We start from the raw sequence: 24,121 nt of genomic DNA, 5'->3' as shown, positions 1-24,121 counted from the left end.
AATTTTTCCAGAACAGAAGAAGATCGGGGGACTTGAGGGACAAGGCAGGAGGCCCACAGGGGGCCCACAAGCCCTGTAGCCGCGGCCAGGGGGCCCGCGGCTACCAGGCTTGTGGCCCCCCTGGAGCTCCCCTTCCCTAGCTCTTTGGCCTATTTATTCCCTAAAATCCTAGAAAAAATCAGGGCATCCACGAAACCACTTTTCCGCCGCCGCAAGCTTCCGTTTCCGAGAGATCTCATCTGGAGACCCTTCCTGGTGCCCTGTCGGAGGGGACTTTCGAGCTGGAGGGCTTCTACATCAACATCATTGCCTCTCCAATGACTCGTGAGTAGTCCACTTCAGACCTACGGGTCCGTAGTTAGTAGCTAGATGGCTTCTTTTGTCTCTTGGGTCTTCAATACAAAGTTCTCCATGATCTTCATGCAGATCTATCCGATGTAATCCTGTTTGGCGGTGTGTTTGTCGAGATCCGATGAATTGTGGATTTGTGATCAGGTTATCTATGAATTATATTTGTGTCTTTACTGATTTCTTATATGCATGATTTTATATCCTTGTAAGTCTCTCCGAGTCTTGGGTTTTGTTTGGCCAACTAGATCTCTGATTCTTGCAATGGGAGAAGTGCTTGGTTTTGGGTTCATACCGTGCGGTGACCTTTCCCAGTGACAGAAAGGGCAGCAAGGCACACATCATGTTGTTGCCATCAAGGGTAACAAGATGGGCTTTCATCATGGATTTGAGATTGTCCATCTACATCATGTCATCTTGCTTAAGGAATTACTCTGTTCTTATGATCTCAATACACTAGATGCATGCTGGATAGCGGTCGACGTGTGGAGTAATAGTAGTAGATGCAGAAAGTATCGGTCTACTTGTTTTGGACGTGATGCCTATATGTATGATCATTGCCATAGATAACGTCATGACTTTGCACGGTTCTATCAATTGCTCGACAGTAATTCGTTCACCCACCGTCTACTTGCTTTCATGAGAGAAGCCACTAGTGAACAATACGGCCCCCGGTTCTATTCACAACTATCATCTCCGCTTTTACTTTTACTTTGCTTTGTTTACTTTTTGCTTTCAGTTCTCACTTTGCAAACAATCTATAAGGGATTGACAACACCTTCATAGCGTTGGGCGCAAGCTCTTTGTGTTTGTGTAGGTACTTGTGACTTGACGCGATTCTCCTACTGGATTGATACCTTAGTTCTCAAACTGAGGGAAATACTTACCGCCGCTGTGCTACATCACCCTTTCCTCTTCAAGGGAACACCAACGCAAGGCTCCAAGGCCGCGGGGGAATCCTTTGCATATTTCCCAAGGAAATCCCTATAGGCGTAGCCAGCAGCAGAAGGATTTCTAGCGCCGTTGCCGGGGAGATCAAGTCAAGATCTATCCAAGTAAGTGTCACAAACTCATCTCTTGCATTTACCTTTTTTGCCAGTTGCCTCTCATTTTCCTCTCCCCCACTTCACATTTTCCGTTTTCATTTGCCTTTTTGTCGTTCTCTTTTGCCCGTTTCACTCGCTTACTTCCTTCTCATTTTTGTGTGGGATAGTCCATCAATGGCTAGACCCACCACTCCAAACGATACCCCTGAGATCGAAGTTCTCAATTTCAAGCAGAATGAGGAAGAAAATTTAAAGGACGATTGGTACAGGATTTGCAATGCTCAAAGTAGATCTACTCGTAAGCAATCCACTACCGTTCTTCTTCGCACTTTTTATGTTGGAATCTCTCCTTGGAATAGGTATATTCCTGATACCATCGTTGGGGGAATTTTTTGGGGAGCCATACTGTTGACGCCTATGGAGCTATCATGAATTTGGTAGGCTCACCCCCGCTCATGGTTAATGGAACTACCTTGACCTTGGAACACGTGGTGCAAAGGCTTGACGCCATTGATAACAAAATTGCGAAAATTGAACTTATTGAGGATTTGGATAGAAAGATCCACAATCAAATTACTCAGTACGGATCCAAAGTGGGAACGGTTTTGAAAAATTTAAGGGAGAAGGAACCTATAGTTAATGATTCCTCTAGAATTGGCAAACTAGAAGACGTCATAACCAACTTGGGTTCCTCTTTTGCCACTGTGAAAAATACTCCAAATCTCACTCTCAAAAAGACCGTCAAGTCTGTTTTTCTTCCTAAAGCTAGTGGTGAGTCATCCTATAAAGATGAAGATCTTAAGATGATAAATGATCACACTACTTATGGTTTGAGCACCAAAGATGACTATACGTGATTCCATCACATTATGCCTAGCTAAGGGCGTTAAACAATAGCGCTTGTTGGGAGGCAACCCAACGAATCTATCCTTTTTCTTTCTGTTTTGTGTTTTCCACACTTTCATAATTCTGTTATGGTTGTGTTTTTTGTGTTTCTTTTGCGTTTCTGCCAAGTAAAACCGTTATGATTAGTCTTGGGGATGATCGTTTGATCATGCTAAAAAAGACAAAAACTTTCTACTCACGAAAAGAATTTTCATTTTTTTCTGTGAGAGTTTTTGAGTTGATTCTTTTTGTTGCTGATTGCTACGCAAATTCGTCAGACTATCGTAAGTTTTCTGAATTTATGAAGTACCAGAAGTGTACGAAGTATACGGATTGCTACAGACTGGTCTGCTGTTAACAGATTCTGTTTTTGTTTAGTTGGTTGCTTATTTTGATGAAACTATGGATAGTATCGGGGGGTATTAGCCATGGAAGATTGAAAATGCAGTAACCCAACATCAACATAAGTAGAATTTGAGTTTGCTGGAGTACCTAAGGAAGTGGTGATTTGCTTTCTTATACTAACGATATCACGAGTTTCTGTTTAAGTTTCGTGTTGTGAAGTTTTCATGTTTTGGGTGAAGTTCTTATGGACAAAGAGATAAAGAGTGGCAAGAGCTCAAGCTTGGGTATGCCCAAGGCACCCCAAGTTGATTCAAGGATTCTGAAAAAGCCTAAGCTTGGGGATGCCCCGGGAAGGCATCCCCTCTTTCGTCTTCAATCCATCGGTAACGTTACTTGGGGCTATATTTTTATTCACCACATGTTATGTGTTTTTCTTGGAGCGTCTTGTATCGTAGGAGTCTTTTATTTTTGTTGTGTCACAATCTTCCTTGCTGCACCCCTAGAGAGACAGACATGCACTCACCATGATTTTTTCGAGCTTCACATATATCCTTTGGTTAGACAAGTCAGCTCACATGTGTTTCACTTATATCTTCTGAGCTAGTTGATTTTGCTCTATGTGCTTCATTTCTATGCTATGGAAGTAGTCTAAAAATGTGTAGTTATCCAAAGGGATATGAAAACTTCCACATTCATGTGCATTGAGTAGTTAGAGAAGTTTGATGCATCTCAATTAGTTTTGAGTTGTGGTTGTGGTAATATTGAAGTTGTACTAGTAAGGTGTTGTGAATCTAGAAATACTTCTGTTGAAGTTAGTGATTCCCATAGCATGCACGTATGGTGAACCGCTATGTGATGAAGTCTGAGCATGATTAGTTTATTGATTGTCATCCTTTGGGTATCGGTCGGGATCTCACGATGGTTTATACCTACCAACCCTTCCCCTAGGAGTATGCGTTGAATGCTTTGTTTCGATTACTACTAAAACTTTTGCAACAAGTATATGAGTTCTTCATGACTAATGTTGAGTCCATGGTTTAGATGCACTTTCACCTTCCACCATCACCATCTTCTTTAGTGCCGTGCAACTTTCGCCGGTGCATAGAACCCACCATTAGCCTCCCTCAAAACAGCCACCATACGTACCTACTATGGCTTTTCCAAAGCCATTACGAGATATATTGCCATGCAACTACCACCATGACATGTGCCACAGCTTCTACATTTCCATTGCATGATCATAAGATAGCTAGCATGATGTTTCCATTGATGTCTATGCCATGCTAGATCATTGTCACGGTACACTACCGAACGCATTCCATATAGAGTCATCATTGCTCTAAGTTTTGAGTTGTAAGTGTGATGATCATCATTGATGGAGCATTGTCCCATGTGAGGAAATAAAAGAGGCCAGCGAACCCATTTAGAAAAAGAGGCCAAAGATGCCCACCAAATTTAAAAAAGAAAGAAAAAAGAAGAGGCCAAAGAGCCCACCAAAAAATGAGAGAAAAAGAGAGAAGGGACAATGCTACTATCTTTCCACACTTGTGTTTATTAAGCACCATGATCTTCATGATTGAGAGTGTCTCCTTTTGTCACCACCATATAGCCATTGGGAAATTTCATTATATAACTTGGCTTGTCTATTCCAATGATGGGCTTCCTCGAAATTTCCTTAGGTCTTCGTGAGCAAGCAAGTTGGATGCACACCCACTAGTTTTCTTTAAGAGCTTTCACTTACTCTTAGCTCTAGTGCATCATTTGAATGGCAATCCCTACTCATTCACATTGATATCTATTGATGAGCATCTCCATAGTTCATTGATATGCCTAGTCAATGTGACCATCTTCTCCTTGTTTGCCTTGCAACCTCCACCACACTCCATTCCACTTATAGTGTTAAAACCATGGCTCACGCTCATGTATTGTGTGAGAGTTGAAAAAGTTTGAGAAAGTAAAGGTGTGAAAACAATTACTTGGCCAATACCGAGGTTGTGCATGATTTAAATTCGTTGTGCAAGGATAACTTTATTTTGGCCTTGTTATTTTGAAAGTTCATGATTACCTTGCAAGTTTGCTTGAAGTATTATTGTCTCCACGTCAATAGCAAACTATTGTTTTGAATCAAACGGATCCGAACATTCATGTCACATAAGAGGAGTTACAAAGGACATCTATGCTAGGTAGCATGAAAGCATCAAAAATTCATTCTTTATCACTTCCCTACTCGAGGACGAGCAGGAGTTAAGCTTGGGGATGCTTGATACGTCTCAAACATATCTACAATTTTTTATGGTTTCATGCTGTTATCTTGTCAACTTTGGATGTTTCATATACCTTTTATATCTTTTTTGGGACTAACTTATTAATTCAGTTTCAAGAGCCAGTTGCTGTTTTTTCTGTGTTTTTGACTCTTTTCAAATCTGATTTTGGAACGGAGTCCAAACGGAATAAAATCCCCAAAATGAATTTTTCCAGAACAAAAGAAGATCGGGGGACTTGAGGGCCAAGGCAGGGGCCCACATGGGGCCCACAAGCCGTGTAGCCGCGGCCAGGGGGTGCGGGTACTAGGCTTGTGTCCCCCCTGGAGCTCCCCTGCCCTAGCTCTTTGGCCTATTTATTCCCTAAAATCCCAGAAAAAATCACGGCGTCCATGAAACCACTTTTCCGTCGCCGCAAGCTTCGGTTTCCGCGAGATCTCATTTGGAGACCCTTCCCGGTGCCCTGTCGGAGGGGACTTTCGAGCTGGAGGGCTTCTACATCAACATCATTGCCTCTCCAATGACTCATGAGTAGTCCACTTCAGACCTACGGGTCCATAGTTAGTAGCTAGATGGCTTCTTCTCTCTCTTGGATCTTCAATACAAAGTTCCCCATGATCTTCATGGAGATCTATCCAATGTAATCTTCTTTTGCGGTGTGTTTGTCGAGATCCGATGAATTGTGGATTTGTGATCAGATTACCTATGAATTATATTTGAGTCTTTGCTGATTTATTATATGCATGATTTGATATCCTTGTAAGTCTCTTCGTGTCTTGGGTTTTGTTTGGCCAACTAGATCTATGATTCTTGCAATGGGAGAAGTGCTTGGTTTTGGGTTCATACCATGCGGTGACCGTTCCCAGTGACAGAAGGGGCAGCAAGGCATGCATCATGTTGTTGCCATCAAGGGTAACAAGATGGGCTTTCATCATAGATTTGAGATTGTCCATCTACATCATGTCATCTTGCTTAAGGCGTTACTGTGTTCTTATGAACTCAACACACTAGATGCATGCTGGATAGCAGTCGACGTGTGGAGTAATAGTAGTAGATGCAGAAAGTATCGGTCTACTTGTTTTGGACGTGATGCCTATATGTATGATCATTGCCATAGATAACGTCATGACTTTGCGCGGTTCGATCAATTGCTCGACAGTAATGTGTTCACCCACCATCAACTTGCTTTCATGAGAGAAGCCACTAGTGAACACTACGGCCCCGGGTCTATTCACAACTATCATCTCCGCTTTTACTTTTGCTTTGCTTTGTTTACTTTTTTCTTTCAGTTCTCACTTTGCAAACAATCTATAAGGGATTGACAACACCTTCATAGCGTTGGGTGCATGCTTTTTGTGTTTGTGTAGGTACTTGTGACTTGACGCGATTCTCCTACTGGATTGATACCTTGGTTCTCAAACCGAGGTAAATACTTACCGCCGCTGTGCTACATCACCCTTTCCTCTTCAAGGGAACACCAACGCAAGGCTCCAAGGCCGCTGGGGAATCGTTTGCATATTTGCCAAGGAAATCCCTATAGGCGTAGCCAGCAGTAGTGCACTCAACTCACTAGAAATTGGATCAACATAATTGGATCTCTTAAAGAGATTAGCAAGTGGATGAGCATCCATTTCACTAGATTTTCAGCAACCGAAGATGCAAGCATATTGAAGGGGCATAGCACACAAGCAAACAGAAAGCAAGCAAAAGAAATGGGCAAACAAAAAAGTCAAACGAAAAAGGCAAATATTTTTGTAAATTTTTGTTTTTCTGAAGTGGGGGAGAGGAAAACGAGAGGCAAAAAAGTAAATGCAAGAGATGAGTTTGCAACACTTACTTGGATGAGTTCTTGACTTGATCCTCCCTAGCAACGGCGCCAGAAATTCTTCTTCTACGACGACATAAATCTTTTGCCGTATCTTGAACTTGCGTTGGTTTTTCCCTTGAAGAGGAAAGGGCGATGCAGCACAGGAGCAGTAAGTATTTCCCTCAATTTGAGAACCAAGGTATCAATCGAGTAGGAGAATCTCGTCAAGTACAGAGTACCTGCAGAAACACAAAAGAGCTTGCACCCAACGCTATAAAGGGGTTGTCAATCCCTTCAAGATTGATTACAAAGTGAGATCTGAAGGCGGAAAGTGCAATGAAGTAAAACAGTAAGGCTGAAGATATGGTGTGAAGTAGACCCGGGGGCCATAGTGTTCACTAGAGGCGTCTCTCAAAATAGCAAATATTACGGTGGGTGAACAAATTACTGTCGAGCAATCGATAGAACCGCGCAAACTTATGACGATATCTAAGGCAATGATCATACATATAGGCATCACGTCCGAGACAAGTAGACCGATACTTTCTGCATCTACTACTATTACTCCACACATCGACCGCTATCCAGCATGCATCTAGTGTATTGAGTTCATGACGAACAGAGTAACGCCTTAAGCAAGATGACATGATGTAGAGGGATAATCTCAAACCAATGATGAAAACCCCATCTTTTTACCCTTGATGGCAACAACAAGACGCGTGCCTTGCTACCCCTTCTATCACTGGGTGAGGTCACCGCACGGTATGAACCCAAAACCAAGCACTTCTCCCATTGCAAGAATCATACATCAAGCTGGCCAAAGAAAACCCACAACTCGAAGAGAATTACAAGGATATGAAATCATGCATATAAGAGATCAAAAGAAACTCAAATAAGTTTCATAGATAATCTGATCATAAATCCACAATTCATCGGATCTCAACAAACACACCGCAAAAGAAGATTACATCGGATAGATCTCCATGAAGATCATGGAGAACTTTGTATTGAAGATCCAAGAGAGAGAAGTAGCCATCTAGCTACTAGCTATGGACCCGTAGGTCTATGGTGAACTACTCACGCATCATCGGAGAGGCCATGGTGTTGATGAAGAAGCCCTCCGTATCCGAATCCCCCCTCCGGTAAGGCACCAGAACGTGCCCCAGATGGGATCTTGCGGAGACAGAAGCTTGCGGCGGCGGAAAAGTATTTTTGATGATCTCCTGATTTTTTGGGGATTTTAGGGAATATATAGGCGGAATACCTAGGGCAGGGGAGCCACGAGGAGCTCACAAGCCTGCTAGGCCCACCCCCCTAGGCCGAGCCTGGTGCACTTGTGACCTCCTCCGAGCTTCCCTGCCTTGGTTCTCAAGTCTCATGCGTGTCTTCTGTTATGGAAAAAAATCATTCCGCAGGTTTTATTCCGTTTGGACCCCGTTTAAAATCCTCCTTTGAAAAGGGTCAAAAACACGGAAAAAACAGGAACTGGCAATTTTCACTGAGTTAATAAGTTAGTCCCAAAAAAGATATAAAAGGCATACAAAACATCCAAAGTTTGACAAGATAATAGCATGAAACCATAAAAAATAATAGATACGTTGGAGACGTATCACGCCCCACAAGCCAGGTAGGCGCGACCAGGGGGCGCGTCTGGTGGGCTTGTGGGCTCCATGCTCCACTTCTCCGGTTGATTATTGCGCCAGTATTTTTATATATTCCACAAAAAATCCTTGTAAATTTCCAGGTCATTCCGAGAACTTTTATTTCTGCGCAAAAACAACACCATGGCAATTCTGCTGAAAACAGCGTTTGTCCGGGTTAGTTCAATTCAAATCATGCAAATTAGAGCCCAAAACAAGGGCAAAAGAGTTCGGGAAATTAGATACGACGGAGACGTATCATACGACTATACATACACCAAATGTTTGCTTCTATCTAGTAACGATAAATAAAACTGTGTTGTGGGTACTTTTGCTCTTGTTTTGGACTCTAATTTGCATGATTTGAATGAAACTACCCCACACTGGCGTTCTTTTCCACAGAACTACCTTGGTGTTAATTTTTGTGCAGAAATATAAGTTCTCAGAATTGGACAAACCTTTTTGTGATTTTTTGTGGCAATTATCATGAATTATGGAGCAAAGACCCACCCGAGGGGGCTGCCTATGTCCCACAAGGAAACAGGCGCGCCCACCCCCTTGGGCACGCCCTGTTGTGTGGTGGGGCCCACGGAGGTCCTCCGACCCTGTTGCTCGTCCTACAAATTCACATATCTCGAGAAAAATCATAGAGAATTTCTCATCGCGATCTATGAGACGGAGCCACCGCCACCTCCCGTTCTTCCTCCGGAGGGCTGATCTAGAGCTTGTTTTTTGCTCCGAAGAGGGGGGCGGTTCATCATCGTCATCATAATCAACCCTTCTCCATCAGTAATTCCATGATTCTCACCACCGAGAGTGTGCAATTCCTTTGTAGGATTGCTGGTCGGTGATAGGGTTTGGATGAGATTTTTCATGTAGTCGAGTTAAGTGGATAGGGCTTGATCCATTATGTTATGAGATTGATGTTGCTATGACTTTGCTATGCTTAATGTTTGTCACTAGGGCCCAAGTGCCACGATTAGAGACCTAAACTTAGTATGTTCTCTCTGAGTATGAAAAGTGTTTAGATCCTATCTTGCAAGTTATATCCACCTATTACGTGTCTTGATCCGCATACACCTAGGTGACAATAATTGGGATTATTTACAGTGATTGTCGTAGTACGAGGAGTTCATGTATTCACTATGTGTTAGTGCTATTTTATGGTTCTCTATAAAAGGAGGCCTTAATATCTCTTAGTTTCCAATAGGACCCTGGTGCCATGGGAGAGTAGGATAAAACATGTCATGCAAGTTCTAATCACAAGCACGTATGACTATATACGGAATACATGCCTACATTACATTGATGAATTGGAGCTAGTTCTGTGTCACTCTAGTGTGTAATTGTTAGATGATTTATTTCATCCATATGTTTACATCGTTGTACCATATGCCTACACTTTACATATACTGAATCTTACTAAGTTACTATTGCCGCTGTCACTGTCACTACTGATACCAAGTTGCTGCTATTACTATTACTGCTACAACTATTTGTCGTGCTACTAAACCTTTTCTGCATAGAGATATCCTAGGTGCGGTTGAATTTACAACTCAACTATCAAGGCCGACAAATATTCTTTGGCTCCCCTTGTGTTGAATCAATAAATTAGGGTGAAATACTACCCGCAAAGACTGTTGCGGTCCCCTATACTTATGGGTTATCAGTGTCCTTCGGTCGCAAAGAAGCTAATATCCATATAAAATCCCCTCAAATTTCAGCCCGATCAGTGTTACAGGTCTTCGAATATTTAAGAAATAGTGAAGGGCCCGAAAACAAGGTCGCAAAACAAAGAAAAAACACACAGAGAGAGAGATCCAATCTTGGAGGGGGCTCCTCCCTTCGAGGAGGCATGGTGGCCAAGGAACAGAGGGGAAACCCACCTCCCACCTAGGGAGGAGGCCAAGCAATAGGAATAAGGAGATGTCTCACTCCCCCTCCTCCCCGATGGTCTTGGAGTGCCGCCGAGGGAACCATCATGATGGCAATCTACACCAACAATTCCACCGATTTTCTCAACACCATCATCACCTTCCCTCATGTATTATCAACGGTCCACTCTCCGGCAACCCATTGTACCCCCTATTTGAACATGGTGTTTTATGCTTCATATTACTATCCGAAGATGTGTTGCCATCCTATGACGTTTGAGTAGATTTTGTTGTCCTTTGGGTGATTGATGCAATTGCTATGATTGGTTTAAGTAGCTTGTGGTTATGTTGTTGTCCTTTTGTGCCCATCATATGAGCGTGCGCGTGGATCACACCATAGGGTTATTTTTGTGGTGATAGGAGTATGCATTGGATGACAAGAGTGACAGAAACTTCTTCCTGCTATAGAAATTGATTCATACGGGATTGAAGGGGGTGGCAATTTATGTTAATGCTATGGTTGGGTTTTAGATTAATGAACTTTAGTATTTGCAGATGCTTGCTAATAGTTATAATCATAAGTGCATAGAATTCCATGTAAGGGATGACATGCTAGCAGTGGTCCCTCCCCATATATAAACTTCCTATTGATCTAATAACTTAGCCAAGTGCTTAGGGGCGAAGTCGCAAATCCTACCACCACTTTTACACACTCTCTTTATTAACTTAATTATTCTTTTATTAAAATAACACCTAATTTTTGTTACCATGTTATTTATAATCTTGCAAAACTATATTCTTACACCTATAAAGTACTTCTAGCTTTATTCACGCTAAGTAATTTATTTCTTGTACTAGGTAAAGTGAACATTGTTGCATGAAGATTTATATTTGTCGTCAATTGAACATGAGAGAATATTAACTCTACCTTTAGCTCCTCGTTGGGATCAATACTCTAATTTATTGAAAATGTTACAAACCATTCCCTACACTTGTGGGTTATCACTAATTTTGACTCGACGATAGCCCATACTCAAATGAAAGATTGGACAAGATAATAGTTCTAGCAATTAATAAGGATGATCAAATGATGAAGATAACATCTTTCTTGAACACACACACAAAAACAAAAAGATATCTCTTTAGAAGGAACTAAGTTAGACAAAGATTTTATCTTCTAACTCTCCAAGTTGTTGTTTAGCTTAAATACTAGTTTAGGGGGTATCCAACACATATTCTAGAGGAAGGAGTGGTTTACAAGAAACCAACTTGATAACGAACTCAACATAGCGGTCATGAAAGATTGTCATAATCACAATTTTGTTTACCATTCTACAGCTCTGGTTAGTACCATCTACATTCCTACGATCCTGATAGTTAAGACCCTACAACTTGCAGTTCTACCAATGGAGATTCACTCAAGTTCAAAATCTCCATTCTGACAAGTACAATCAAAGGACAACCAAGTAACACTTCCGAGAAGATATTTGGAAAATCATGAACCACCGATATGTCGCAAAGCTCGAAAATAATCTTGCTTTTCAGGGCAAGATGATATGATCAAAAGAGCGAGGCATTAACATAATCCTAACTCATTGATTGAAGGGTGCACCAGGGAAAATGGACTAAGTAGGATGATCAGTCTTTGAATGATGACTCAATAATCAACACACCAAGGATGAAATTATTATTCATTATCTTCCAAAAAACAAGGTTGCTAGGAGTATTGATTTCACGCATCATAGTTCACTTTCAAGCATTTCGGCTACAACTAACACGAGACGGAGGAATGAACAATGATGGCGTCAAGTATCACTTTATGAATAGTTCACAAGAGGATGTGCAATTCTCATGACACTCTTAACATAAAATAGGCAATACTCCTTGGTAGAATAGACTGGAAGCTAGATTGGCTTTCCTGATTTGTGGACTACAACTCCTTTCACCAAATCCTAGAAATGGATGGGGTATTTGTCAGAGTGATGGATTTGTGTGCAAGAACTCGAGTTCAAATAGTGGGGGACTTGGCTTGGCAACCTGCAACACAGCGTTAACACACCAAGATCAGCGGAAAACTAACTCCTTCTGACCGGGGACTACGGGGATGCACGAGCTACCAAGTTTCACGCCATCGTGTGGTGTAAAACTCTAATCCTGCGTGTCTTGAATTTCTCTATGTTGGAAAGCTTGTGGTTCAAGTACACGAGATGTGGGCGGAGAGAACGACTAATACATCTCCAACATATCTATAATTATCGATTATTCCATGCTATTATATTATCATTCTAGGATACGTTTAGCACTAACTTATTGACCTAGTGCCCAATACTAGTTGATGTTTTCTGCATGTCTTTGGCTTTTCATGTTTACAGTACCAAACGACGTCCAATTACCAAGAAAGTTTAATATGATTTTTTCTAGTACAAAAGACGACCAGGAAGCTTTGGCAGGAGACGAGAGGCCTCACGAGGGAGGCACGAGCCAACAGGGCGTGGCAAGGGGGGTAGGTCGCGCCCTGTTGCCTCATACCCCCCTTGGTTGCCTCCCGGTGCCCACTCTATGGACTATAAATTCACATTTATTCCAAAAACCCTAGAGAGTGACCTGAAATACTTTTTCTGCCGCCGCAAGCTTGTGTTCTGCCGTGTGCCCATCTGGAGCCCTTTTCCGGTGCCTTGTGGGAGGGGGAATTGATCACGAAGGGCCTCTACATCATCCGTGTGGCTCCCATGGTGATGTTGAATTAGTTCACCATAGACCTACAATTTTGTAGTTAGTACTTAGATGGCTGTCTATTTCTCTTGATCTTCAATACAATGATTATCACATGTTCACTTTGATCTATCCGATGTAGTACTTTTGTGCGGTGTGTTTGCTCGGATCTGATGAATTGTGGGCTTATGTTCATATTATTCATGAAAAAAAAATTGAGTCTTCTCTGGATTCTGTTATGAATCTTATGTGTATGATCATCATAGCTTCGTAAATCTCTTCGATCTATTGATTTTCTTTGACCAAGTAGATTGATCTTTCTTCAGTGCGTTGGGTGCATTGTAGTGGGTTCAATGTGACGTTTTTCTATATCCCAGTGACCGAAGGGGACAAGATATATCTTTGTACTGTTGCTACTAAGGATAAAACGACAAGGTTAGTTCATATTAATTGAATTATCTTTGTCTACATCATGTCATTGTTTTCCAAGCATTACTCTGTTTTACTTAATACTCTAGATGCATATTCGATAGCGATTGATGTGTGAAGTAATAGTAATAGGTGCAGGTAGGAGTCGACATATTTTCTTATGGATGTGATGCCTATATACACATGATCATTGTCATGAATACCACATAATCATGCGCTTTTCTATAAATTGTCTGTTAGAAATTTGTTTACCCACCGTATGCTTACTTTCATGAGAGATGCCACTAGGGAAAACTATGGCCCTCGGGTCTATTAACATATAACTTTACAAATGCTACAATACCTTGATGCTTTTTTTTACTTTTTTTTATTTTGCAATTTACAATTATCTACTAGCAACCACACTACTTACAAGCTTGCAAATAACGAGTCCAAGGGGATTGACAACCCTCTTGCCCATGTTGGGTGCAAGTGTTTGATCTTTTGTGTGTAGCCGCTGAAGATGGGGATTGGTTGTTACTCTTATTTGTTCAATAAACCTTGTTTCACTACTAAGGGACATACTTACCTATTTTTTTGTTGCATCACCTAATCCTCTTCACGGAAAACCCAAAACCGATCACATGTATGGGGAAGGATTTCTGGCGCCATTTTCAGGAGTACCAACAACCTATTATCAAGTAACTTCACACAAATTATCATTCACTTGTTATTCTTTCTAGTTTTTGTTATATTTTTCTTGCTTCATAAAAATCGAAAATAAAAAAATATTTATCTTTGCTAGTTACTAGTTTACTTCTTTGCTTGTCATACTTGCTAGTTGACTTGTCGTTCTTATTAGTTTTCTTGATCGGTCACCATGTCTCAAGATACTACTAAGTTGTGTGGCTTCTCAAATACTAATAACAATGATTTTATTAGTACTCTGATACAACCCGCCACTAGTGCGAAACCTTATGATATAAATGTTGCATTGGTGAATCTTGTCATGAAAGAACAATTTTCGGGAAGTCCTAATAAGAATCTTGCTGCTCATCTTAATACCTTTGTCGAACTTTGTGATATGCAAAACAAAAAGGACCCAGAAAATTATATTGGGAAATTATAGTTATTTCCTTTTTCACTAAGAGATAAAGTCAAATCTTGGTTCTCATCTTTACCACATAATAGTATTGGAACATGGGATAAGTCTAAAGATGCTTTTGTTACCAAGTATTTTCCTCCTGCTAAGATCATCTCTCTTAGAAATTGAATAATGAATTTTAAACAGCATGATCATGAACATTTTGGAAAATCTTGGGATTGGATGAAATTGATGGTTATAAATTTCCCTACTCATGGTTTAAACTCGTGGATGATTATGCAAAACCTCTATGCTGGACTAAACTTTGTATCTTGAATTCTTCTAGATTCTGCCGCATGTGGTGCTTCATGGAGGTGACCTTCGGAAAGGCCACCAAACATCTAGACAACATCATGACCAACTACTCTCAATGTCATACTGAAAGAGCTCTAACTCGTAAGAAGGTAAACTATGTTGAGGATATCTCTACTTTGAGTAAAAAGTTGATGCTCTTATGAATTTGATTGCTAATAAAAATGCTCATGTTATTCCTAATGACATGATCTTTCCTACTTTGATTGAGCAAAATGAAAATGCCATTTATGTTAATTTTATCTCACTAAGTAATTTTAATAACAATGCCTATAGAGGTAATTTCAATGCTAGGCCATATCTTGGTAACTCCTCTAATGGTTATGGCATCTCATTTGGTGATTTTTATGGAAATATTTCTACCAATAATAATAATTATCCTCTGATCTTGAGAACACCATTAAATAATTCATTAATTCTCAAAAAAAAATTCAACGCTATGGTAAAGGAAAAGTTGCATAAAATTGATGATTTGGCTAGAAACATGGATATGATAACTCTTGATGTAGAAACTCTAAAAAGTAAAACTTTGCCACCAACGCATGACTTTAGTGAGACTATTAAATCTATCTACATATCTATGAGTGAAAGTAGGGAGAAGAGCGCCAAGTTGAAAGCTAAGCGGGAATTCGTAGAAAAAGCTCTTACACCCGGTTTTTACCGGAATCATAATGAAGATCTTAAAGTACTTGGCACTTTTCCTATCTAATATTTGTTTACTTCTATGAAAATAAATGATAAAGGGACTAGAGGTGAATCAACTCTAGTTAGAGAGTGTCCCAATTTCATGGAGGGTGATCATTCTAATGCTAAAACTGAAAAGTGGGTTTGGAGAGGTTAAACCTTTAAGTAGTAATGTGCACACTATCTTGGATCACAAGGATTTTAATTATGATAATAGCTCTTTGGTAGAATGTATTTCCTCTCTACAATCCATTATTAGATCACCCAATACTTATTAACAAAATAAATATTTTACTCAACATATAGTAGAAGCTATGGTAAAAGCCTATGATGAAAAACTTGAGTTAGAAGTCTTTATTCCAAGAAAGTCGTATGATGAATGGGAACCTAGTACTAACATTAAGATCAAATAATATGAATGCAATGCCTTGTGTGAGCTAGGTCCTAATGTTTCAACTAACCCTAAATCTTTATGTGATGTGCTTGGTCTCACTAATATTCATGAGTGTTCCCTTAATGTAAATCTATCAAGAAACCTGTGGGAAGAATAAATGATGTTCTTATAATTGCTAATAGAAAGTATGTGCCTATAGATTTTATTGTTCATGACATTGAATGCAACCATCTTGTCCAATAATACTTGGGAGTTCTTTTCTCCGAACTATAGGTCCATTAATTGATATGAAAGAGGGAAATATACAGTTCCAATTCCCATTAAAGAAAGGGATGGAACACTTCCCTAGAAAAAAAATTAAACCACCTTCTAAATCTATCATGAGGGCTACTTATGGGTTGAGTGTTGATATGTAACCAATGTATCTATAATTTTTTGTTCTTCCATGTTAATATAATATCATTCTAGTATGATTTTGGGGTATTTATTGACCATTTTATATTATTTTGAGCACTAACCTATTGACCCAGTGCCTAGTGCGAGTTGTTGTTTTCTGCGTGTTTTTCACTTTGCAGGTTTTCCATACCAAGCGAAGTACAATTGCCCTGAAACTTTTTGATGATTTTTCCTGGACCAAAAGAAGACCAACGAGCATCGGAAGAAAGCTAGAGGCCTCACGTGGGGCCCACAGGCTATCAGGGCACGACTTGGGGAAGGGCCTGATATCTTGTGCCCCCTCGTGGCCCTCCCGACTCTGTTCTTCGGCTTATCAATTCTTATTGGCCCTAAAAACTAGAGGGAGTCCCAAAACACTTTTTACGCCCCGCAAGTATTTGTTTTGATGGGAGGCCATTTGGAGCTCTATTCCCGCACACTAGCAGAGGGGGGTTCAATCATGAAGGGCCTCTTCATCAACCTTGCTGCCCTCATGATGATGTGTGAGTAGTTCAACACAGACCTACGGGTCCATAGTCAGTACCTACATGACAATCTCTCTCTTTGATCTTCAATACAATTATCATCGCATCTTCTCTTTGATCCATATGATGTAATTCTTTTTGTGCCGTGTGTTTGTTGGGTTCCAATGAATTGCGGGTTTATGTTTAGATTATTCTTGATAAATATTCGAGTCACCTCTAAATACTTATATGGTTCTTATGTGCATGATTATGGTAGCTACATAATTCTCTCAGATCTATTGATATAGTTTGGCTAACTAGATCGGTATTTCTTCGGTGAGAGATGTGCGTTTTGGTAGGTTCAACCTAGAGAATTTCTATATCCCAGTGATAGAAGGGGACAAGTTGCGTCTTTGTGTTGTTGCTACTAAGGATAAAACAATGGGGTTTTTGTTCATATTGCTTGAGTTTCCTTTGTCTACATCATGTCATCTTAGTCCATGCATTACTTCGTTGGTCTTGAACTTAATACGTAGAGAGGCAAGCATAGAAGTGCTCTTGAAGTGAAGTAATAGTAATAGGTGCAGGCAGGAGTTGGACTATTTGTTTATGGATATGATGCCTATACACACACGATCATCGCCGTGAATATCTCATAGTTATCCGCTTTTCTAACAATTGCCCAATAGTAATTTGTTTACCCACCGCATGCTATTTTTCCATGAGAGATGCCATTAGATAAAGCTATGGCCCCCGGGTCTACTCACAACATATTAATAAAACCTTCATTACCTTGCTGTTATTTACTTGTTTTTATGTTATGTAGCTATCTATGATTATCTGCAAACCTCACTTGCTTGCAAATAACAAGAGAAGAGGAGACAACCCTGTTGCCCGCATTGGGTGCAAGTTGTTTGTTCTTTTATGTCCAGCCGCTGAAGACGGTTGTGGTTGATATTCCTATTTATTTGATAAACTTTGGTTTTATAACTGAGGGGAATACTTTCCCGCTTGTGCTGCGATAACCCGTTCCTCCTCACGGAAAACCCAACGCGGATCCTGTGTATCACGAAGGATTTCTGGCGTCGTTGCGGGGCAATATCTTCACCAACTACCAAGTAACTCCACACAAAATTTCATTCACTTGTTCCTCTTTTTATTTGCTAGTATATTTAGTTTTCCTCATAAAAAAATAAAAAAATATTTATCATTCTAGTTTAACTGATTGACGTCATGGGTGCTTCCACTATGGATATACCTCTCCCTCCTTACTTTGGAGAGGGTTCCCGAGTCTTGGATTTTAAGCCAGTAGGTGATGAGTTGCTCAAGGAAGCTTGGGATAGACTACTAACAATACAAGCTAGAGATAATCCTAAGAGTCATATTAATTTGTTTCTTGTAAGTTTTTATGTTGGCTTGTCTATTTCCCTTAGACATGTCTTGCACTCTATGTTTGAAAAAGATTTCATTGGAAACAATGATTTTGATACCTATGATAAGCTGAAAAGTGTATTTGCGCGACCTAACATAGAAACCGTTGAAACGGCTATACTAGTGTGCCACTACCAAACTGAGTTAATTAGAGAGGCTAGAACTAGTATGAAGTCTAATTTTAGGGGGTTGATCAACTCTACCTGTAAGATTCACGGGAATGTCATGCTATGCATAGAATGCTTGATACCATAGAACAAAGCTTGATGTTCTTCGTGCTAGGGGAAAAAGGGTTACGAACGATATTACACATCTTATGAACAAAGATGATAACACTTGAAACTATGGAATATGCCTAGCTAGGGGCTTAAAATAGTAGGCTAGTTGGGAGGCAACACATTAGTTATCTTAAATTTTTTCTTTTTATTCATGTTAGTGTGTGATAAAATAATTATTGCCTCTTTAATAATTGTGGTGTTTATCTTTTAGTTGTTGTTTGTCCTAAGTAAATCCTTTGGGATGACTTGCATGATGAGTAGAATTGATACGATCTAAAAACAGAAACTTTGACGCCTAGTGCAGAATTTGTCTGATTTGGACCTATTTTTAAGCTGAATTTCTTACAAATTATTTCTATACAAATTCTTCAGGTCTTCATATTTTTTCTGAATTTTTGGAGTTAGAGAAGTATAGGTTCATTACAGATTACTATAGATTGTTATGTTTCACTTAGATTCTGTTTTTGCATGTATAATTTTCTTGTTTTGATGATGCTATGGATTATATAGGGGGGGTATAAGCCATGGAGGAGTTAAGATCCAATAACCATAAGAATCAATATGTCATAGCACCTGGAAGTATTTGACATGTTGCTTATACTAACCGATCTCACGAAGTTTTGTTGAGTTTTATGCGATTGAAGTTTTCAAGTTCTGGGTATTGCCCGATGGACAAAGGATTGAGGAGCAGAAAAATCCTAAGCATGGTGATGCCCAAGGCACCCGAAGGTAATATTCTAGGAAGACCCAAGCGTCTAAGCTTGGGGATACCCCGGAAGGCATCCCCTCTTTTTGTCTCAATCCATCGGTTTCTTACTTGTAGCAATATTTGTATTCGTCACGTGATATGAGTTTCCTTGGAGTGTCATTTGCTTTTCTTTTATTTTAATTTTAATATACCACAATCATTGTTTGCTGGACACACTTGTTTGAGAGAGATCACATCATCACAATTTGTTAGAATACTCTGTGTGTTTCACTTATATCTTTTGAGCTTAGGAGTTGCTCTAGTACTTCTCTTATATCTTTTTGAGCACGGTGGCGTGGAGATTGTGTAGAAATATTATGCTCTCGTTCTTCACTTATATTTTTTTGAGTCCTGGACAAATAGTGACGGAAATTTGCATGGGTCATATGACTATATCAAAAATAATGAGTATCCAATGAATGATGAAAAAGACATCATGTAGCACATATAGAGAAATTATAGGTTAGTGATATTGATGTGGTGATATGAAAAAGGTATGAGTGAATTATTATTAATTCAGATAGGTGTTGATATTAAGAGATGTTAAACTTCTTGTTCATCTAAAAAATTAAAAACGCATGGTGATGATTTGTGAGCATTTCTATTCAATTTTGAAAACCGTGTGTTGTTTTGAGTCAGAGTCGCGCGATGGTTTACTCCTACGAACCCTCTACCTCGGGGCATGTGAGTAGTACTTTGATTTGTGTTAAAACTAATAAAACTTTGCAATAAGTATACGAGTTCTTAATTACTAATGTGACACCATGGACATACGCACTCTCACCTCCTCATATTTGCTAGCCTCTTCGGTACTGTGCATCGTCCGTTCTTACCTTGAGGATCGGTGCAACTTTCGTCGGTGCATCCAAACCCCATGACATGACACAATCTGTTGCACATAAAACTTTTCATATCTTCCTCAAAACAACCAACATACATATAGAGCTGACATAGTATTTGTGGCAAAGCCACCGTTCATCATATTTTTGATACATGTCACGCTAGATCTTTGCACATCCTGGTACACTACAACAGGCAATCATTCAAAGATATATTTTCCTGTCAGTTTTCATGATGAGTTGTAACTAAGCAAAAGTGTGATGATCATCATCATTAGAGCATTGTCCTAGTGAGGAAATAAAAATGCAGGAGGCCAAATAAGCCCACCATCAAAAAAATGAGAGAAAAGAGGGAAGGGACTTTGCTACTACCCTTTACCACACTTGTCCCTCAAAGTGGCACCTTTTTCTTCATATAGAGAGTCTCATGTTATATCATTCCTATGCTAGTGGGGGTCTCTTTTTCATAAACTTGGATTGTATATTATGTTGATAGGCGTCATCAAATGCCCGAGGTCTTCATGAGCAAGAAGATTGGATGCACACCCCACTTAGCTTCAGTGGAGCTTTCATAAACTTATAGCTCTTGTGCATCTTTCTCATGGCAATCCCTACTATTTGCGTCGATATCTACTAACGAGCATATCCATAGCTCGTTGGTATGCCTAGTTGATGTGATACTATCTTCACTTTTACCCCTTTGAAACCTATCACCATATTCTATATCACCTTTATGCTATGTCCAATGGTTCACGCTCATGTATTGCGTGAATAATAAAAAGTTGATGCATATTGAAAAAGTACGATCCAATTGCCTAACTTGAACACCGTAGTGCTTGACATTTGTATTAATGTGGTGAAGATGGAGCAATGCCTTTCTAATATAATAAAGATGGATGGGGGTAAAAAGATCCTGGAGGATTGTATACTTTGAAAGATTAATTATTTGTTGCTTATACCTATAAGTATTGCTATGTTAATGTTTGTTAATTCATTGTTTTTAAATGAGCATACATTCATAGGGTTATATCAAGGATAGCATGTCACATCAAAAATTCTATTTTTATCATTTACCTACTAGAGGATGAGCAGGAATTAAGCTTGGGGATGCTTGATACGTCTCCAGTGTATCTATAATTTTTGATTGTTCCATGCTCACATATTATCATTCTAGTATGATTTTGGGGTATTTATTTACAACTTTATTTTATTTTTAAGCACTAACCTATTGACGCAGTGCCTAGTGCTAATTGTTGTTTTCTGTGTGTTTTTCACTTTGTAGGTTTTCCATACAAAACGAGGTCCAATTGTCTAGAAAACTTTTGGTGATTTTTTCTGGACCAAAAGAAGACCAACGAGCATCGGAAGAAAGTTGGAGGCCTCACGAGTGGCCCACAAGCTATCAGACGGGACCGGGGGGACCTGATATCTTGTTCCCCTCGTGGTCCTCCCGACTCCGTTCTTCGTCTTATAAATTCATATTTATCCTAAAAACACTAGAATGCACCTCTCTCACCGAACTATCCGCTTTTCTGTCAATTGCCCAACAATAATTTGTTTACCCACCGAATGCTATTTTTTGATGAGAGATGCCATTAGTGAAAGTTATGCCCCCTAGTCTATTCACAACATATTAATAAAACATTCATTACCTTGTTGTTATTTACTTGTTTTTTATCTAGCTATCTACGATTAGCTACACACCTCACTTGCTTGCAAATAACAAGACAAGAGGATTGACAACCCTCTTCCCCGCGTTGGGTGCAAGTTCTTTGTTCTTTTGTGTGCAGCCACTGAAGACGGTTGTGGTTGATATTCCTATTGGTTTGATAAACCTTGGTTTCATAACTGAGGGAAATACTTACCCACTTTGTGCTGCGATAACCCGTTCCTCTTCACGGAAAAACCAACACAGATCACGAGTATTGATACTTCTCCAATGTATCTATAATTTTTGATTCTTCCATGCTATTATATTATCATTCTTGGATGTCTTATGATCATTTTATAACAACCTTATATCATTTTTTGGGACTAACCTATTGACATAGTGCGTAGTGTGAGTTGTTGTGTTTTGTTGTTTTTTTTGTTCGCAGAAAATCAATATTAGATGGAGTCCAAATGCCACAATATTTTATGGAGATTTTTTTGGGCAACAAGTAAACTTGGGAGCCAAGGATGATCATCATAGGAGGCCCATGCAGCTAACTAGGCGCTAGGGCGCACCCAGGGCCCCTTGCGAGGCCTGGTGTCTAGTGAGGGCCTCACGTACCTCCTTGATGACGTGTTGATGGATATACTTCTCGCCCCTCGTTGGTTACCCCAAGTGGAAGGTGGAGATGTAGTCAGTAGCAGATTTCCCTTACATGGGGACTGTAAGGTTTATCAAACTAGGAGGACTCCGAAGATCAACAAGTAGGTGTCCGCTACTCTAGCGCTAGCAGAAGACGTGGACCTGCACACACAACAAATAACTTTGCTCCCAACGAGTTCAGAGAGGTTGTCAATCTCTCCGGCCTTGTAGTTTGCAAAGGATCAAAACAAAAGCGGGAATAGTGACTGTGATTGCAACGGAAAAATAAATAAAAGCAGTAATTGGTGGAGGTGTAAACAATGGTGGTAATATGGACCAGAGTCACATGATGTTCACTAGTGATGTCTCTCTCCCAAAATACGATAAACAACTATGATGGGTAACAAATTACAGCTGGGAAATTGACAGAATTTTAAACGCACCGCAATGCTAATCATGCTGCTAGAAAGTTAGAGGCTCAAAAGTAATGGGCAGTACGCCAAGACAAGTAGACCGTTTATCCATCAGCATCTACTCTCTAATCACCCACCTTGAGATATATATCCAGAACATCTCACTGGTATTAAGTTGCGAGCCCCACCAAAACTGTAAACTCAAAGCAATGGACAACTACATTAACGAACTTTGCGTAAGGTAAACAATCCTTGCAACGTGGTTACAAGGACCGTTGTTTTCTCCGTGGTGGCAACAGCACATCCCCTAGTCTCATGTTTATGTCACTCAAGCTAGACATCATGGGGCATGAACCCACAGTCATGCATAACGCTCCCTCTTGGAGTTACAATCTACTACTCGGCCAAAGCAATAAAAAGCAACGGAGAACATGCATGAAGTACTCAAGAACATAATATAAAAGGAGAACCAAATATATAACTCATCACAATCTGAACATAATCTCATAATCCATCGGATCCCAGCAAACTCAGCATAGCAACAGCAGGTAAATTACATAGATGACTTGATCATTTCGGGAAGCTCACAAGGGCTAAGCATTGAAGAACAAGATTGGAGAGAAGACATCACAGCTATTGGTCACGGACTCATGGTCCAAGTAGGACTACACACGAGACGTCCGGGAAGCGTCCATGGAGGTGGAGAAGCTCCTGGAGGTCAATCGTCCCTCCGGCAGGGTGCCGGGAAGAGGTCTTTTGGTGCTCCCGATCTCAGAAGCGCTGCGGCGGTGGAACGATGGAGAAATTCGCTATTCTAGAACTGTCTTGAGGGTTTTCTGTCCGAAGGGTAAATATAGTCCAAAGGAGGGCGCCAGGGGGTGGACCCTCCACCCAGGCGGCCTGGTGGCGCGGCCAGGAGGGGGCCGCGCAGGGTGGCCGCCTCGGCAGGGCCTGTCTCCCCTCTGGCCCACCTTGATGCTTCATGAAGCTTCCGTCACGCTGATTCTTATATATTTTTCTCGGGATTTTTGGGGCTCTGAAAATTGGGGTAAAGTCCCTGCAATTAAAAGACATCAGCAGACAAAAACTGGCACTGGGTGCACTGAGTTAGTAGGTTAGTCCAAATATGTGTAAAAAGGTATAAAAGTGTAGCAAAACATGTAACAATGTCACCCAAAAGAGCATGGAACAAACATAAGTTATAGATACATTTGGGACGTATCAACATCCCCAAGCTTAATTCCTGCTTGTCCCCGAGTAGGTAAATGATAACACAAATAATTCCTATCGTGACATGCTAACACACATATAAGAACTTCAAAGTAAAGCAAGTAAGATATGCAATTCAAGTCAAGACAAT

This window comes from Hordeum vulgare, chromosome 3H, assembly GCF_904849725.1.
Source record: "Hordeum vulgare subsp. vulgare chromosome 3H, MorexV3_pseudomolecules_assembly, whole genome shotgun sequence".
NCBI lineage: Eukaryota > Viridiplantae > Streptophyta > Magnoliopsida > Poales > Poaceae > Hordeum > Hordeum vulgare.
This window is presented reverse-complemented; position numbering follows the sequence as displayed.